We start from the raw sequence: 5,982 nt of genomic DNA on the forward strand, positions 1-5,982 counted from the left end.
TTAACAAGTGCATAATGTATGATTTCTCTAACAAATAATAGATGAAAGACGTTTTACGTTTTTGGAGCTTTCTTTAAGTGGAAATCATATATAAACAACAGCTGCGAGACAAGCGTAAAGTGTATGATATGCAGAAAAGAAATCAATCATCAAATGCCCTCTCTTATAAATATCCAATATATCCCTTCATCCAGATGGTCTTCGCCTTTTGGCAAGGTAAAAAAATATGTAATACATAAGCATTACCTTGATTTAAAGCATATGCACTTCTCCTTCGAGGAGGTAAAAAATACACTGTACATTAACTGGATATGTGCAACATAGACGCGCTTTTGAGACGAATTATCCTTAGGCATGGAAGGCGAATGTAGGAATAAAACACACTGAACAACATTAAGCAACAACACGATGTGATGCCGTGATGGTGTGACGTGTTGACAATCATACGTTGATCATGGACCTTGGCAGTAACTCTCTGTCATTTCTCCGATCAATGATTTTCCCTGACCTAGCTTCTAGCTGCTCAGGCAAATTGAGATATGACTATGGTGACCAAATAAAATGGAGCTAACAGGGAACATGTTTATCAACTGCTTTTACCCCTTATTGGTTATAACAATATTTGCTATATTTATCATTATGTTTAAGTGAATCTGATGAGTTTCTGTCTCTCTTCTAAGCCTAGGTAGCTCAGTTGGGAGAGCGTTAGACTGAAGATCTAAAGGTCCCCGGTTCAATCCCGGGTCTGGGCACTTTTAAAGACAAACATCGTGTCTTGTTGCTATGCATCATAACCATCAACATCACACATAACGTCGGAAGATCAACGTTGCCCGAGACGCTGACCTTTCGAGAAGAGGGAAGTCTTAGAGAACCAGTCAAGACGTTTCTTCTTCGCTTTCCTTCGAAGGGTGAGCCCTTAAATACGCCGCCAGATATGAACTCTTAAACCATTCTTCAATACAGACATTGACCTACTGCTGTGTTTCCTTTATTACCATTCTGCGATACTAGAAATTTCTATGGAAAATGGAAAGTGTTTAGACTTCTATTTCTCAGATTTGAGGTCGCAATTACTGTCCCTGAGAAAGAAAGATCCACAAAGACTGTTTTGCAACGAATCTGAAAGACTGAGGGATTGGTTGACAAACATGTCTTTCTACCTATATATTCAAAAATTCATGTTTTACATTTTAAACGTTTCCCAATTGAATTCTACAAAACATAAACATAAATCTGGAAAGGCACTTTGTTGATAATTTATCATGTATCTCCATTCCTAGACATTGAAGTGTAAACCAGTGACAGTGAAGTTAGCGACATTTACAAGTTTTTTAAAAAGCGTGGTGAACTTTATCTCGTTCCACCTGGGCTCTATATTGTGCGTCTATACAAAGCCCGGGTGAATGTTTACCTTCGTACATCACACTACACTTAACTGAGGCGCCGTTTCCTTACTGACATCGTTTGTATATTTGTGTGTGCAAAGTGGAATATAATACTGATTCCAATAATGTAAGCTGAGTCTGACTTCAATAGTGCCCAGACCCGGGATTGAACCGGGGACCTTTAGATCTTCAGTCTAACGCTCTCCCAACTGAGCTACCTAGGCTTCGAAAAAGAAAGAAAGAAAGAAAAAAAAAAAGAACATTCTAAAAATGATCAAAAAGAACATATATGACATGTAAGAGACAAAGTTTGTGATCCGTTTCATTTAGAATTCTTATCCAAATCTGGCCGCATTTTTCAAGAAGTTCAAGGATCTACATACAGTTAACGCTTTACAAAAAATAAATAGAGGATTCCTGCTGATCGAGTTGTAAAAAGAACAACTTCCTGAAGCAATAAAGCAAAAAGCATAAGTTGTTCAGTTGACATGGTAAATGCGATATAATTAATGGTAATGTATAATACCATCACACGTTATCACACTTATTTTGTTCTTACCCTTTATGTTCTTCTTCGATGTCATTTATTATTGCTTGCGTCTTAACTATAACTAGACACCATGATATGCTTATGTTACACATATTTAGAAGTTATACAATATGTGTTACCTCCTTAAGTAAGAGGTATATTTGCTTCAACAGATATGATTACCAAATGTATAATGTGTAATTTCTCCAACAAATAAATTATATAAGATATTTTCCGTTACTTGAATTTACTATAAAGTGAAAACTTAAATAGACAACAAGTGTACAGTGTATGACACAAAGTTAACACAAACAAACAAATATACAAATGACCTCTCATCCAGATGGTCTTCTCTTCTAAGCAAGTTAAATAAATCATATGCACTTCTCATTCGAGGAAGTAAAATATACAGTATATAATCTGAATATTTGCAACATAGGCAAGCATTTGTGCAGACTCATCCTTTGGCTTGAAAGACGAATGCAAGGACAGATGACAGTGATCGAGCTTATAAATATCCTACCCATCCCTTCGGTCTTGGCCTGTTCAATTGCAACATCCTAGTTTTATCAACTGCATTACAAATACATTACTTTAGACTGAAATGGTATCTAGTTAAGTAAAACAGCTGAAGCAAATATTTAAGCCCTAACTTTGGGGTGTAAACCATCATAGAGAATCAAGATATATGCTCCAAGGCAATTGGTGTCAGGTTATCCCTAGACTTGAAAGCCGAATGTAATGATAAATGACACTTGACAGAGGATGAACATCAAGCAGTATACTTGACGGTGTCGAACCCTGTGAAGGTATGTTGTGCTGCCGGTTATACTTGGTCATGGAACTCGCTATTTTTATATCATATTTTCTGTGAAAGGTCACCCATGTCTTTAAAAATCTTGCCGTTCTTGAAACAACTGGCCGATTAAGATAACTAAATAACAATGTGTGTAATTGGTAATGCAAGTACATATCAATAAGAACCAATGAGTTTGTCTGTAAAAGTGCCCAGACCCGGGATCGAACCGGGGACCTTTAGATCTTCAGTCTAACGCTCTCCCAACTGAGCTACCTAGGCTTCTAATTGGGGGAAATAATCACTCACTTCGCCAAATACAACAACAAATGTAGTAGTATTAATAGTTATCACCAATAACGAGTAAAGGCAATTAATATTCGATGTTTTGTATTCAGGAGATCATAACTTCTCCCTTTTTTATTCAATGTAATCATAACTAAATCCGCTTGAGCTACAAGAAACCTTTGAAAGCTTAGAATAAAATATATATAGTTAGAGCCACTGTCCACGGTCAGCCTATGACCACCTATACACTTTACAATAAAAGCGCATAACATTATTTAAGTGATTCAGGGTTATCCTTTCGTTCCGTGTGTTTTATCCCTGTATTCGCATTTCTAGCTAAAGGATAATGTGCTTGAATTGCACATCTTTAGATTATATACAGTGTATTTTACCTGATGAAATAAGAAGTGCATATGTTTCAATTTAAAAGCTAAGACGATATGGATGAAGAGATAAATTGGATATTCATAAGAAAGGTAATTATGTATGCTTTTAAATTCCTGCGTATAATACTGTATACTCTGAAGCATATGTATCTCATGCTTGAGGAGGTAAAATAATTTTTACAACTTAGGCATACCTTGGGGTCAAGTTACAGTTAAGCTTGAAAGACGCATTCAGTATTGAATGACAATGACTAAGAGGATAGACGGTAAGATCCAAAATAGTGTGACGGTAATATGTTGTGAATATTATACATTGCCACTTTCTATAATATTTTCCATGTTAACAATACAACGTAGAGAAAAATAGGGGAAAAAAACGCTTGAATCCATAACGAAGGATTTTCGCTTCAATGCTTTGAAGACATAGAAAGAAATGAAGCGAATAGACTTAAGCATATTCGTATTTTCCTGCAGTACCCATCGTTGTATTATTTACATGTCGATCAGCATGAATCATCACCTTATTTGCCCAATAGGTGAATTCTGGATGATCTTTTAAAATTGGATAATTTAGATAGGCATTCTAGATGAAACGAGTCTGGGAGGCGACTATCCAGACTATCGTATCTATAGCTGGTGTCAATCACCCATGCAACAACCACACAAGTCCTTGTATAACCGTGGAAATTTCCGTATGAGTGTTTGTGTGAGCATGAGGCATGGCCACGCCACCACGTGATCACTCGTGTATATCGATTACGCGCTCACCATGCCCAGGCCAGGTCAGATCTGTTGACCTGGTGGCCCGACACACACACACACACACACACACACACACACATATATATATATATATACATATATATATATATAATATATATATATATGTATATGTATATATATATTATATATATATATATATATATATATATATATATATATATATATATATATATATATATATATATATATATATGTGTGTGTGTGTGTGTGTGTGTGTGTGTGTGTGTGTGTGTGTGTGTGTGTGTGTACACACACACACACACACACACACACACACACACACACACACATATATATATGTATATATATATATATATGAAATATATATATATATATATATATATATATATATATATATATATATATATATATATATATATATATATATGTATGTATATATATATATATATATGTGTGTGTGTGTGTGTGTGTGTGTGTGTGTGTGTGTGTGTGTGTGTGTGTGTGTGTGTGTGTGTGTGTATGTGTGTGCGTGTGTATGTGTGTATTGTAAACTAGTCTTAGTAAAGACGAAACGTAAATTACTAGTATTCCTCTTCCCATTATTAAGAGAGAGATAACAAGAAAAAACGGTGTATAAACAGGAAAAAAATACAGAGTATCGTTACTCATAACATCAGATAACAGAGACTATTCAACTATAAGGGCATTAAATCTTTGTGGTGAATATCACAAGGTGACTCACTGCAAAGGGAGATCACGAACATTTTCTCGTAGATAATCAACTGTGCAAATAGGAATTTAGTTTGTATCACTAATATTTATAGATTTCATATACGTTGATTTTGTTAAATATCTCTGGCCACTATTGAAGACAGTCTTATCAGTATAATACCGATATGATTTAAACTTCTACAACACACTAAAAAAAAGAAAAAAAAAAAGAAAAAAAAAAGTAAAGTTGTTTATTGGTGGAAATAGATCTTTATATTAAGGAAGGAAGAAAACCTCAAAATGTCTGAGATAAAATGATTATACAGAGTTGGTTATATACAGTGATTTATCTATTTTTACAAAGGCCTAAACTTACAAACAATGAATATGTTACATAAGCATATAAACGCAAACAGTCGTAAACATACAAACGGAAAATAAATATTCAGCGTGGCACAGAGAGTAATGGTTGTAATGTTAGGAGAGTGTGGGCGAATGTGAGAATATGAGACTAATGTGAATGTGGGTGAGAATGTGAATGTGAGTTGGGGATGAGGTGTAGGAGAGGGGGGGTAATATAATAGGATGAAAGGTAGACGTAACAAAAAAACCAGAGATAGACATAACATAAACATTAATAATCACGTAAGGCGAGCGGAAGGTAGTAAAGCACACACACACACACACACTGACCACGTATTCAATCTAAGGACATACAATGATAAGGATAATAACAATAGCAATAATACAACAACAGCGATAACAATAACAAAAATTACGATGAAGACGTTATACCCGGACACAGATTTCCTGCAACTGGAATATCAACGTGCTTGAGCTCCCTCTGTTCCCTCTCGCGTGAGCCCATATTGCATAGATTAAGAGCGAAGCGAAGGGAACAGACAAGCAAAAGAAAATAAATGAAGAGCGAGGGTAACAGGGAACAGACAAGCAAAAGAAGATAAATGAAGAGCGAAGGAAACAGGGAACAGACAAGGGAAAGAAAATAAATGAAGAGCAAAGGTAAAAGGGAACAGACAAGCGAAAGAAAATAAATGAAGAGCGAAGGAAACAGGGAACAGACAAGCAAAAGAAAATAAATTAAGAGCGAAGGAAACAGTGAACAGACAAGCGAAAGAA

At 35.4% G+C, this 5,982-nt stretch overlaps 3 non-coding genes across 3 annotated transcripts; 1 reads left to right on the top strand and 2 right to left on the bottom strand.

The window, feature by feature from the left end:
* Window positions 1-679: 679 nt before the first annotated feature.
* On the top strand, window positions 680-752 carry TRNAF-GAA (transfer RNA phenylalanine (anticodon GAA)). The gene has a single exon. It is a non-coding gene; the product is annotated as a tRNA-Phe (tRNA).
* A 787-nt stretch (window positions 753-1,539) lies between these two features.
* Window positions 1,540-1,612, bottom strand: TRNAF-GAA (transfer RNA phenylalanine (anticodon GAA)). The gene has a single exon. It is a non-coding gene; the product is annotated as a tRNA-Phe (tRNA).
* Window positions 1,613-2,922: 1,310 nt separating this feature from the next.
* TRNAF-GAA (transfer RNA phenylalanine (anticodon GAA)) lies at window positions 2,923-2,995 on the bottom strand. Its single transcript has one exon. It is a non-coding gene; the product is annotated as a tRNA-Phe (tRNA).
* Between the last annotated feature and the right edge of the window lie 2,987 nt (window positions 2,996-5,982).

This window comes from Penaeus japonicus, unplaced genomic scaffold, assembly GCF_977035675.1.
Source record: "Penaeus japonicus unplaced genomic scaffold, GWHDUDI00000001_assembly GWHDUDI00000002, whole genome shotgun sequence".
NCBI lineage: Eukaryota > Metazoa > Arthropoda > Malacostraca > Decapoda > Penaeidae > Penaeus > Penaeus japonicus.